Source organism: Grammomys surdaster, unplaced genomic scaffold (assembly GCF_004785775.1).
Source record: "Grammomys surdaster isolate TR1022 unplaced genomic scaffold, NIH_TR_1.0 191, whole genome shotgun sequence".
NCBI classification, from domain to species: Eukaryota; Metazoa; Chordata; class Mammalia; order Rodentia; family Muridae; genus Grammomys; species Grammomys surdaster.
Genome location: NW_021604636.1, coordinates 9322320 through 9336935, shown reverse-complemented (window position 1 = coordinate 9336935; position 14616 = coordinate 9322320).

Below are 14616 nucleotides of genomic sequence, written 5' to 3'. Positions count from 1 at the left end.
ACACACACACACACACACACACACACACACACCTTTTCTTTCCCTGTATTTGTGCCTAGTCATGAAAGGAGTTAAGAAATGTGTATGTTGGGAGTGCTGTTGAGAGTGATTCCTGGGGCTCTGAGGAGTGTAGCTGAATTTTTTGGATGACTTTCAGTATCCGAAGACCTAAAGTTTGATATGAGAAGGTCTACTGTTTAGAATTGAATTTCTGTCATCTACAGCTGGTTAAAGGCTTATGCGTTTGGAATTATTATCATTTATTGGAATTGAAGTGGGATTTAAACCTTCATTGTAAAATATTTTAAAGCAACCATGACTTATAAGTGCACATTGGTACTCAGGATTACAAAAATACACAGTTTCTGTTTCTAAAACAGAATTTAGGTGGAGAGATTGTATAACAAATTCAGCATTGTCTGAACACAGCTGAGAAATGTCAGTTTCTGGAATATCGATTTTATACTGTGTGCTATAAAAAAGGGATAAGTCATGAAATCATGAGGAGAAGCCGCTATTCTGTTGCAAGCTAATGCTTACTTATGACTACCTCAATGCGTATTTTAAAGTACATCATATAATACACTAAAAATAATGATTTTGAGACAAATTAAGCCATAATAGCCTCAAATCAGTTTGCCCACACAGTTAATATGTTGATTAATGTCCTGTTAAGACTTGGACGCTCATCTTTATCTCATTATTCAACCTAGTGTTTTCCCACAGCTATTCAGAGAAATGTAATTATTGCTCTAAATTATGTTATTATTAACTTTCAAATGGTGTTCGCTGATAAACAGCAGCACAAAATAAAGGGGGTTGAGGACTGAGGAATTAAGATTTTAACCCCATCAGGATGTGAGACCGTTGCCTTTCAAATATTCCTGAGGCTGAAAGGAAGGGAGGGCAGTGTTCTTTTTTTTTTTTCTAACTTACTATCAAGACAGTATGATATCAAGGGCTTTAAATATTGATGTCCTGGAGCCTGCATTTGTCAAATAAAATACAGCTGACAATAATTCCAAACATTGAATTTTGTCCTGAAAATGTGTGAATATAGAAGTCTCTTCTCATGTGCCCATATTTATGGATTTTTGACAGAGTGATCAGCACAAAGGTCACTCACCCCAATATTGCCATATTTTCTTCTAATATCTGAAGTTTCAGAAGGAGCATTTCTTGGTGACCTTTACCTAAAACAAGCAGGAGTTCAGAAGCAGAGCTCTGGGATCAGATTGCACCTGTGTACTTAAACTGAATACTTTCTTCTTCTATCTTGTCAGAGATATTATACAATGCAAAATCACAAAGCATTTTGGAATTCTTAAAAGATAGTGTATCAATCCTCTGCTTGAGTTTTATAACTACGCTGGACCTTTTCAGAGTTATGTTTTTGACATTATTGTTATGCAAAATGGCATTTTCATGCATTAATCCCCACATGAACACCGAGAGCTACCCAGCAACGTTATCACATCCAATAAAGAAGATGGCACCAGAGTTTGATGGCTGCAGTTTCTTTGGCTTGATTATTAAAAAGGATAAAATATTAAAGCATTCCCATCTATACAGAAATGCCCATATTTTAGGAAATTTTAATAACATGCTTAGAAGCTAAAAGATGACAAATGAACATTAAGGCTGATGCTTCATAGCAGGTGAAGCTGAAGACCAGATGGATGGTGGGCTCTGAGAAAAAATCAGGGAACCAGGAGGTGAAGCCTGCGCCCTGAGATCTGGGAAATCAGCATTTCTGACAACACTAAAGATGTAGAGTGAGGTGAACAAAACACATTAGAACAAGTGTAACTAGAGGGACAATTGATAATTGCCACGTTATCCTATGACTCAGAAGTTCTGAGATTTGGCTGTGATCCTATGAGCAATTGGTGATGGTGTCTTCCGGGAAGCTAGGATCTGCCCATTCCATATCAGGCATAGGAAGACTATTCCATCAAGCCAACACACATAATAAAGACGTATTCAGGGTCAGATAGATGGCAGCAGACAAAGCAAGTGGTCAAAATAGATACAATCTCTGTGCCTTAGGTTATACAGTTAGGGTAACTGTAAGACATGTCATGAGCCTGTTGTCCCAGTATAATCGGGAATTGTCTTCATTTTATCCTAATTTTTTTCTGAGTCATAAAATAATAAATTCTATCATCACACCTGTTTGTAGGTGCATAGAATGTACACTGGATTACACGGTATTTTTTTTTTTGCCTCAAACATATTAGTTATATGAACTCTGCTATAAAATGTTATCTTTTGACACACTGATAGTACTCTCTAACACATCAAAATATTTATTGCCATTTTTTTGAATATTAAATGACAAGCTAGGCTTCAAATTCTATCTGGCTGGAAAACTAGTCACCTTCTTAGCCATTAGATTACATTACTTCCCTGGGTGATGTTATTTGCGCCACTCACATGGTGGGATTTATATATGTCTGAGAAGATATCACACATAGGAATGAAGTCTAGATTAAAAACTGGCCAAAATCCAAGCTAATGATAATTATTCTTTTTCTATAGCGGCTGGTGTTCTTTCGCTAATTGTGTTACTCAAAAAAAACCTGTTTGTAGTGTCCCAAACATAGGCTAAAGGAAGCCTGCTCCCGGCTCGCTCTGATGGTAATAAAGCGTTGCCATGCAGTCACGGACTGGGCACTGGGAGATGGGGCGGGACCTTTAGATTTGCATGGGGTAGGGGAAAAAAAAAGAGACAGAATTGCCATGATTTGGAGGGAGATGGATCAGATTTAGAGCTGCAGAAGGAAAATCATCTTTAATGTAGGTGAGAAGGAATGAGTCCCCCAAAAGGGCTTCCCAGAAGCCTCTTGGGCAGCAAAGACTAGGGGGCCGCGCAGAGGGAGCCAGGGCATCAAAGATTAAATATAGAATTAAAGGGCAGTGAGCCAGGACTGCAGGAGAAAAATGTGTGCTAGCTGCGTGGAGGATTAGAATTGTCCAGCCTTTGAGCTAACCAAGGCATCTTAAAATGAACTGGCGCGCGCACACGTGAGTGCGTGCGTGCGTGCGTGCGTGCAAGTGTGCGTGTGTGTGTGTGTGTGTGTGTGTGTGTGCTCCATTCGCGAATTGAGATAGCTCCTGGGCAGGTGTGGACATACGACCCGTGGGGAACCAAAGAGGTGTATATTTCGCTTATTAGACTTAACCTTTGAACTATAATACACAAGAAGCATAAACACTTGCATACTTCTAGGACAGATTCATATTCACTTTAGGCTCCTGCTAGCCCTAGGTTTATATACAAGATCCTACAATCTTAATAGTGTGATGACCTCAAGAAGTTAAGTTTATATCTGGTTTTAGGGTACCCACTTTCTCTTGGTATCACACAGGAAACCATTACTCCATTTAGCCTTTAATAGTTGTTGAAAGTCCTTGTTATCCTGTTTTTGGTAAGCCATAGACCTTCATACTAGTTTAGTGGTCTGCCTGCTGCATGAAACAGTTCCATAGACCTCATAGCAGTCTGAGCAAGTCCATGGATTCGCCTGACAGTCACATGGCTAATTGTACATGGGGGCCTTGCTTGCTTCTTAATTCCAGGAGAGGACCTGGCATCAGATCAGATCTTTATCCTATCACCAAGGTCAGTGTAAAGTAAAAAACCCTCTGACCCAAAAGGCAGATGGCTGGGATGGACTAAAACTTCTTAGTCATTTTAACTGGTGCATTTCTTCTGTTTTTAGAAATCCATTCAGCTTCTTTCCAAAATTCAGACAGATTCCTATAACTGATTTCTGTATTATGGAGTGGAATAGATGATCCTAAGGTACGTTTAGCTATACAATCTCAGGTGACTCCCCAATAAGAAAATCCTACCTTCTTTCTCCCTGTTAGAAAAATAGTTACTGGATGAGGGTGTGTGTGTCATATTGATAGCATGGTTCATGCTTCACTGTTAAATTCTGCCATGAGAACAAAGAAGACAGCAAACTTTGCCAGATCTTAGAGCCTCTGTGTTGACTTTGCTTTCCTTTATTTCTGCCTGAATGTGTCATGTATAGCACCTAAACTTTCTTAACTAGATATAATAAGATAAAAATTATTTTGAAAGAAAAAAAGCTTCTAAAATGTAAACTGTGAAGTAAATCAGCTAATATTCTCCAGTTAAGGCAAAGAAGATGGAGTCCTCTTGGGGAACTCCTCTCTCTTGGTACCTTTTATGTTTCACGTTGCTTCATTTTCAATATTTTTTTTTCTTTAACAAGGTTATCCTTAGAATTAATTAAAGAGCTACTGGAACACATGGATACTGCTGAAGAACAACTGAGTTAATAAGAACTCCATTATGGAAAGAGAATATTTTTGGACCACTTTTTCATTCAACTGGAATTGTCATTAAACATCAATTTGACTTAGTACATAGAAAAGTACTGCATTTATTTTGTTATGCATAAAAATACCTATCTTTTGTTTACGTAACAGTCAAGACTAAAAGATCATTTTCAAGTGAATATCACGACCAACTTAACGTAATCCTCTCTGTGCTAATTATTTGACCTAGAATTATAAGTTTCCGCAAAAGTTAGTTTCCAGTTTTATTTTCTCACTGACTTGTAGTCACCAATACACCACCGAAGCTGTCCTTACTCATGCTCCTGGGATATAATGCAAGGAGTTTCAATTTGCTGTATTAAACTCAAATCTGTTTTCAGATGGAGTTGTCTAAGAACTGTAGGACCCCAGTCCTACAGCTCTGGCTGAGACTTTCCATGTTCCGCTGTCTACTAAGTAACATTCTGCAGTTCCTCTAAGATCAAAAACATCCTGACTAAGGCATGGTACCCTAGGAAGGGAATTTACACTTGACATTCCATTGCCCTCCAGTTGAGTTCCTGTTTTTTCCTGAGTTTGTGTTTTTCCTTCCTTGGCTTGGTATATATATCTCCTGCTCAGTAAAGGCATTGGCATTATCTCATAATGGATGACCTGAGTCTGAGTCTTTTTTTTAATCCCCCAGGCCTATGCCCGAGCTTGGTACCACAGGCAGCACCAGAGCTGTCAAGAACTAAATAATCTTTCAAGATTTTAAAGCTCTCAAACCACCATCTCTCCAGCCTCAAACAATTCTTTTACATACAACGCACATTCTTGCTTTCTCTTCAGATCTACATTTTAAGACAATCAACATCAACCTATAAACCTGGTTACTCATTAGAATAAAAGATGACTTTTACGATACATATTTTTCAACAAATACTTTCGAGATACACAGACAGATGAACACAATATTTTTTGCAAATAATCTTAGGGCCAGCTTCAATCAGGCACAGATGTGCACCTACAGATGTGTGAGCTCACTTCCATAGGTGCCTGGCTGGTTACAGCTAAGATTCTTTCAAGTTGAGAATAGTAATTTTCTTTGCCTCACTATTTAATCAGTTAATCCTCTCTTCAATTGAATCACCAATGTAATAGATATTCTTCCTCATTGTGAGCCTTTAGTGGCCCACCATCTCAAGACAGTAGCCTAGTTTGTGGATAATGTTCCCAGGTAGCTACTTAAAAAAAATCAATGCAATGTAACCTTGAGCTTCAGAGCAGAGACATCTGTGGCATCAGGAGCTTCCTTCTTTGACCTATACTTGCTTTTCATTTCCACCCAGAATTTAGTGTCATCATTGAATCAGTTATATAATGTTTGTTGGCTTGATTCAATCATTTTCATTTTATTTTTAATTGGTGAAGAATTGCAATATTCTCATTTTCACAAGTTATACTGGTTTCCATATTGAGATCAGATTCAAAGAAATGGGGAACAAGATAGCATTCAAAATCAAATATTACCTAATGGGAACTTTTTGATAAAAAGTAGGAAATCTACAAATAAGTATTATTGAATGTGAGAAAGATGATTCAGTTTTTGAAAAAATAAATATAAATATAAATATTAATATGTAGAGTGGTCTATCTAATGTTGCCACAGACCTTAATTTTCATACTGTTCACACATGCAAAAATATATTAATAGAATTGCTAACTATTTCTTCCATGGATCACAAAACAGTCTCCCAAGTTATCTCATAAAGTCATAAATTTCAGAATTTGTGTGAGAAATTTGTATGAGAAATTTACTCTGAATAATAAAAACTAAGTGCTGATCATTCTCTTTCATCAAAGGGAGCAGAAAACTAATTATTTACACATACAGATTTATCAGGTATAATGGAGTGTAATGGAGAATGTATATATAGGATTTATTAAAATAAATAGATAAAATAAGATATATATTGAATAGAGTGATATTGAGAAATCAATAATTCATTACACTAAGGCTCAGTAGGGAAAACAATGATGAGAACATAACAGAAGCAAAATGAGTAACAATATAACAGCTATTGCTGACTTTAAAACAAAACAAATTCTCAGTAAAATAAGAATAAAAGAGTAATGAGAATAATTTTGGTGTGAGGGATGGTATCAGCCTTAAAGAAAGAGAAAATCAGTAAAATGCAGATAATAGGTATTTTGAATTGTTATGACCTATGGAACACGAAGCTGATGACATTTAAATGTTCTGATGTCCATCACTTCTCAAGACTCTCTTAAGTTTCAATGTATTTCTATCAGAAACACTTAATAAATACTTCAAATTGTACATCTCTTTCAACTTTTAAGTTTCACACCTAGGAATTTAGCTTCCAGAAAACACGTTGACAAATATAACAAAAATATTTTTCTGACTATTCTTTAATCAATGATACAAAGCAGAGACATGGGAGAAGAAGGAATCTCAGTTAAGGACTTTCCTTCATCAGACTGGTCTGTGGGCATAATGGTGGTCCTGCGTTTTTTTTTAAATGATTGCTGTGGGAGGGCCCAGCCCATCTTGAGCAGTGCATCTAGGCAGGTGGTCAGTCCTGGGTGCTATACTAAAGCAAGTTTGTAAGTCATGAAGAGTGAACCACTAAGCAGCTTTGATTCATGGTTTCTTACTCTTCTTTTGCTTGATTTCCTGTAGTGATTTCTCTCAATGAGATGGATTGTTCTTAGAACAGTAGATGAAATAAACTCATTTTCTCCTAAAGTTGCTTTTGGTCATGGTGTTTATCAAAACAACAGAAAAGAAATTAATATATGCTTGCAGTGCTGATTGTCCTCATCTTAGTTATGACAATAAAAACTGAAAGATGTTAGACTCCGGAAATCATGAGAATCAATTAGTGGAATAATCCATAGCCACTAAAATAGTGATGTAAATCTCTAATATCTTATAGGAAAAAGGGTTTACTTCAGAGTACCAAGTATAGAAAGGACTCCATTCCAGTATGATTGTGTCTCTGTACAGATAAATACAGCACATCAATTTAAGAGATGTCTGAAGTTTATGAGATAGGGACATGAGGATGATTTATTTGTTTGTGAGTTTCTGGCATCATTTTTTTTCTTACAACCAGACACATAGTTTTTATATATGTTTATCTAATTTATTTTTCTACCTAGCTCTCATTGAAACCCCTCTCAACATATTTTCAAATCACCATTCTAGCATCCTTAGCAGGACAGTATTCTTAAAGAGAAAACAGGAAAAATCATATGGTGGGACCATTTCTCTGAGCTAGTATAAAAATTACTGTGTGTTTTGCTAGTATCTGGAGAAATCTCTGATAAAAATGCAGAGTATGTATGAACTCTGAACTGTGATCCTCCATGTATGACTCACTTCTCCTAACATGATACACTGTAACCTGTACTGTATCTGGCTCAACTTGAGTGTTCTTGACCAAAAACTACATCTTTCCAGGTAGAAAGAACATGAGTGTTGCCTGAGGAAGGCTATCAAGTCCTCTGGAGACTGCCGTATTTGAGACTGAGCCATGGGAAGCCAAGCTTCTGTTTGCCAAGGTTAGTCTCACCATCGTATAGAACTACCACGTAAATTAGAAGACTATGAGAAATTGCCTAGAGATTTCTAAGAATTAGCTAGGAAACATGATCTTTTAAAATGAGCTTCTGTAAAAATAGCTGAAAATGCTAGTTGTAGACTTAAAGCAATCTCCTTAGAAATATTCCCTCCTTACTGTGAGTTGCGCTAATTGTGAAAACAGGAATAGACCCTTTCAATTTAAAATTCCTTTACATATGTCTTTTAAAAGGATCTGTGACTAGGGGAACAATACAAAACAAGACATGATTTAACATGACTGAAATTACTACTAAATCATGAAACACAATTCCTGAAAAGGTAAGTGACTGTTTTTCTGTTCAGTTCTGGACCAAGACTTCATTAGAATCGATGCTTAGTACTTTAGAAAACTGTCAGTCTCTGTCCAAGTCTTCAGATGTGACAGAGGCACGTAAAAACATCTGTGTTTTACTCCAGACACTTCTTGTAACCTCTAAAATGTTAGGGGGAACTAGGGTTTGCAATAGATTTTGATAGCAAGGGTATCCTTAATTTAAAGGGAAGAAAACAGATTGTGAATAATCCTAATACTTTCATGTCTTTCACCAGTTACAGCTAGTCTTTTGAAAGGTTTCCTATTTTTGCTCAACATTCAGACAGATCCTGCTGTGTGACAAAGCTTGTTTTCAAGTCTGATTCACAAGAGCATTGCAGGGACTCTGTGGATTGGAGGCGATTCTTCTAGAAATATAAAACTTCTCATTGGGTAATTAACAACTACCATGGGGAAACTTGAAGTACCTAGAAACCCGGCTTTCCAGGAAAACATCCTGGTGCTGGTCAGCGAAGGAGACAAAGCCTAGCTCTCAGCATGTTCCTCATTGCAAAGTGAACTTAGCGGCCTGTGGGGCAGAATCAATGGCTCAGTGGGGCACTAGGAAGCTAAGACAAACACTGAAAGGAGAGCAATTACTGACTGTCTGGACTGACTTAAGGCAAGGTAGAGGTACTTAGATGATCCTCACATGTTTTCTTGCAATTTCCAATTGTTATAAGGTGGTGGTCAGCAATTTCAATAGTTCATTGCTTAAGATTCCAATTACATGGTCATTTAAAATAGTCATTGTATTCTGGTTCCTTTTACATCTCTACTGTGAAATGACTACTTACTACCTCTTCTTTGGTTGACCTTCTCTGAATTCTCATTTTACTATGTACCACTTAAATACAAATAAGAATGGCATCCCATTTCAATTGGCTGAAATTCTTTTGGAACCACTGTGCATTGTTTTATTGCCAGGAAACAGACAAAACAATGTTTAGCAGATGACTTTCCAAAAATATCACACTACTGTGCACACAAGTATGCAAGTAGACCATGGGAACTGTCACTTATTTCTGGTATTTATTGCTAATGTTTTAGTAGCATCTCTTCATGGGTTCGCAGGGAGAATCTCAGGCTGGAGAATTCTGGTTAATCAGCAGATATTTATGTGAGACAATTTCTACTTTATCATTGAAAATATCACATTTTAATGTGAACTCTACTTTGAAATAAGTGTTTTGCATTGGCTAAAAAAATTAAAAAAGGAAAACATTTTCTAGTAGCCATCTATGACTTTGAAGAGACTTCCAAATAATATAACCTCTTACCATTGGTCTTGGTTGCCTTCCAGAACTTAAAAGGAGCATCACATTGCTGAAGACAACACACACTTCGGAAATAAGACTTGGAAGAATTGAGCTGGAAATGACCTGGAAACCTCACCCCATCCCCAACTACCCTCGAGGACAAACTTTCATAGTATCTTGATGTGCTAAGAAAGCTGCTGAGGGAAACAGGAAATCAATAGTCTTATCCAGCTGTCAAGTTTACAATCCACAACAATTACCGACCTGACAGAGATCTCCAATGATATTGCCTTGGCACTTATGCCTTGAAGGTAATTGATAGCTCTCACTGGACTTAAGCAGGAAAATCTAGCCAACTACCTGTGGCTCGAGTGGTCATCACCCTACAGGAGAACCTATGACTGCCATTTTCCCAAACCAACATAATTTCTAACTTTATTCTTAATACTTAATCGTTATATTCACATGAAAGTATAGATCTCTTCCATTATTAAAGAAGCTTCTTTTTTGAGTGTGTGCGTGACAAATGAAGACCATTTGGCACATCTTCAGGACTGACAAAAAAATGCATAGAATAAAAGTGACCATTAGGTTTCTAGAATTAATTAATATATTTACTACACACACACACACACACACACACACACACACACACATCCATGGCTCAAGGAAAATTGTAGAAGAATATGCAGAAAGACAGTTAAGACCAGAAGACTGAGTAGCTGCTGTTACTTTTATAGTTTTATTCTAATGGATGGTAGTGGAATTTTTTTGTATGCTCAGTTTTTAAAATGTTTTAGTAGTCTGGGTCTGATCAGGAGACAGAAAAGTAATGCCATTTGGTTCACATGATAGAATTTATTTTTTTAAAAAATTGTTGAGCAGATAAATACTAGCTAGATAGATCAGCAGCTAACCAAAGCAAAAGAGAAAAACAAGGCTACTAGAGAGAGCACAATGGCTGTAAGGAAAGCTACCAACACCAAGGCTATTGGAAGAAAGAGGAGAGAAACAAAGATTGGAGAAGGACCTCCTGAGGTTAGAACTCAGGTATGGATGTGAACATTTTCTTCATTACACAGATGTCTTTGGAGGATGATGATAAGAACCAAACAAGTTGTATAAGAGTTGAGCCTCTCCTTAGATGTTTCTCGAGAAAGGTGACTCAGTGGTTTGCTGGGAGCAGGGTGCAAATCTTTTCTTTGAGCTTCCCACATTTTTGTCAGGTCTTCCAGATTCTTGCAGTTAATCATGGGATTCAATCTATACTCCAAAAGTAGCATCAGTCTCAGACCTATGGTCTTAGGTCTTTCTTTACACCTCACTTCTAGTTTCTTTCTTTTTTTTTTAAATTAAAAAAATTTTTGGTTATTTTATTTATTTTCATTTCAATGTTGTCCCCTCTCCCTTCCCAGTCTCCCCTCCATAAGTCCCCCAACACATCCCTCTGCTCCTCTGCCCACTTCTGCCTCACCACTCTAGCGTCCTCATATGCTGGGGCATCAAGCCTCCACAGGACGAAGGTCGTCCCCTCAGATTGATGCCAGATAAGGCAACCTTCTGCTACATACATAGCTGGAGCCATGGATCCCTCCATGTATGCTTCCTGGTTGGTGATTTAGTCTCTGGGAGTTCTGGGGTGGGGACTGAAGGAGCTGAAGGGGATTGCAGCCCCATAGGAAGCCCAACAATATCAACTAACCAGATCCCCCCAGAGCACCCCCACTTCTAGTTTCATATGAACACTAAGGGATCTCACCTTGGAGGAAGTCCTTGGTTTCAGCCTCACATTATCCCATATGACAGTGCTGGGAACTTTTCATTACTGAGATCTGTGAGACAGATACAAGTGTACATTCATTATAAAAGTGATTTCTGCAAGTATATTTGCTTACCAGTTATTACATTTTCACACATTTTTTTGCTATGTTTTCTTACTTTCTTTGTTTTGATACATTTCTACATTGTCCTTCTACTTTCAGAGTAGTGGTAAGTTTGAAGGTAGCAGACTCTAAAGAAAATGACCAACTGCATTAAATAGAACTTCCAATTCAATCTATTTAATGATTATTATTGTGATATGAATTCATTTTGCTATTGAGTTTTCTTGTTAATTCTTTTTTTACTAATATGGATTTTGACGCTGAGTTCCATTTCTATTTTCAACTAAAATTTGTAGTTGTGTAAATTTATTTCAAGAGTCTCTATTCCATTGGTCTATTTTTACCTTTGATCCAAAATGACATTGTTTTAATTCCTATAACTTTATAAAAAGTATTTTGCAAACTAAGAATGTAAAACTCAATCTTTCTTTGTCCTCAAGATTGTTTTGTGTTTTTAAAGTCATTTGTAATTCCATATAATATATGATACACACACATAGATGTACGTCCATACACATAGATAGAACACACACACACACACACACACGCACACACACACACACACACAGAATTTAACCTAAGACATTGTTCATATTAGGCAAGGGATCTACCATTGAGCCATATTATCAGCTCCCATATAAATTTTAAAATTTCATTTTCAACTGTGGCAAAAATTTCACTGAACTTTTGGTAAGAATCTTATTGAATTGGAAGATTACTTTTGGTGATGTTGAGCCTAATAATATTGTGTTTTTATCAATGAACTTTGGATATCTTTGTATTAATTAATATCTTTCATTTAAATGATGATTTGAATAAGAAATGTCCACGATAGTCTTGAGTACTTAAATAGTTGGTTCATAGTTGGTGATGTTCTTTAGGGAGGTTTAGTCACTGTCTTTAAGATCATGTAGTCTGGGCTATTTCCACTTTAGTCTCCTATGCTTGCTTGCATTTGAAGATGTGCTATTGCCTTCCTTCTTTTGCTGCCATGCCTGCTTCTTGCAGCTGTCCACTCCTGATATAAAGTCTTATTGTTTTGAAACCATAGGCCAAAATAAATGCCTTCTTTTATAAATTCCTTCAGTCCTGGTATTTTATCACAGCAAGTATTGAAATAAACATGCAATTCAGTTTCTCCAGTCTCTCCTTATAGACTCACTCTGTTGATGTGGTATATCACAGTAACTTATTTTTTTATAGGTTCATAAAAGACAAGTGAATTGAAAAGGAAGTACAAAATTACCCATGTTGACAGATGACAATGATTTATAAGTGATTAATAAAACCCATATGATCACGTAAACATATTACACAAATAGATAGATGATAGATAGATAGATAGATAGATAGATAGATAGATAATCCAAACCTATTACAAATAATAGAGAATAAAGGTGATGTCTCTAGATATATTTCTAGAGATCAGACCTGAAATGAAATTAAATAATCCAATTTGTAATATCTTTAAGGGAACAAAGAGACTATAGACAATTACAAAAACAATGCCTATAAGACATTGTATCCATTTTGTTGCTGTTGTTGTTTTTGCTTATATGACCAAGGCAATTTACAGAAGAAAGAGTTTACTTTGAATTTTAGTTACAGGTAGATAAGCATCCATCATAGCAAGGAGGCTTAGTGGCAAGCAACAGGCATGGTGACAGGAGAAGGAAACTGAGCATTCACCTATATCTTCAAATAAATGCAAGCACAAAGTAGAGAGACAAAATTAGAAGTAAACAAGGCTAAACAATCTCAAAGTTTGCTCCTGAGATTTGCTTTCTTCTGCCAGTCTACAGCCCTTAAATATCTCACGAACAGTGTCACCAACTGGAAACCAAGTATTCCAATACCTGAGACTATGGTGTGGGGATTGAGAATTTAAAGAACCACATTCTCTTGGCATTTATAGTTAATTCCCATGAGAAGATTCATGCCAAAGATAGAACAAATGCTGAGACATGAAAAATCTGGTCATTGGTGTCTAAAATAAGCCTGGGCTAATGCCTTGACTTGGGCTTTGAATGAAAATCACTGTCCAGGGGAAGTGGGGGACAGTCTGTGTGGAACCTACAGGAGATGCCTTTCCTGATACTGATGGGCCCTTGAGATTAAGCACTTGAAGTCAAGTAGATCAAGCAGGGCCCTGGAGAGGTATATGAAAATCAGGAATAGGGCAATTTGAGAGGGACTTGGGGGTCAGTTGGGATGTTCACCCGTTCGAAGACATAACATTAACTTCAACAAAAGGAATAGCATCACCCACTGATGACACCCCAGATGTGCTGCATGCCAAACTCCGTGATGTTCTGCCCAGACCCTTTAACCACAGGGGTGAGGATGTGGGATATAAAAACATAGATGGACAGAGTAGCCTAATGACTCCAGGAGCCTGCAGGGTTTAACTTTGGGCTTCTTTTGTTTCGTATTTCCTCCTCCTCCTCTTCCTCCTCCTTCTCCTCTTTCTCCTCCTCCTTCTCCTCTTCCTCCTCCTCCTCTTCCTTTCCCTCCTCCTCCTCCTTCTCCTCTTCCTCCTCCTCCTCTTCCTCCTCCTCCTCTTCTTCCTCGTCCTCCTTCTCCTTTCTCCTCCATCTTTCTTTTACGTTTAGCAGGAAAAGTGCAATGTTTCACTTGGATTCAGATTTGGCGTCACTCAAATGCTGTAATGCAATGTTTTGAAGAGGGAAAGATACAAAGTTGAGTTTCCCTTTATCTGTACATCCTTAAGAGGCCTGGTGTTGATGTATGTCCTGAATGGTCATATTCTCTATGATTCAGCCTTGTGACTCTCATCACTTCAATTGTAGCAGGTATTCAGATCTTTGAGAAGACTAGAAGCCCTGTGCCCCCATGAAGCTTTTGTTTTATGTGCTCAATGCCATGTCATTATCCGTTTTAGTGGTGTGGATTTCATACTGTTTGTGTATGTTTGCAAATACTAAGTTATTACCTATTTTAAAACAAGCATTTTCATTCTAAATTTTATATGTTTACAAATATATTGTTTAAGCAAATTTCAAAACCAAGTTTTAGTACCTACTTAAAAACAAATAAACAAATAAAAAACTAGGTCAAATCATTGTTATAAAACCACAACTTTCATTTATTATTATTGTGTCTTGGATGTACAGTCTGTTGGTAACTCATTTAATGCTTGCAACAAAATTTCTAAATACTGAAAGGAACCCTGTCCTCTGTACATGTTATTTACTA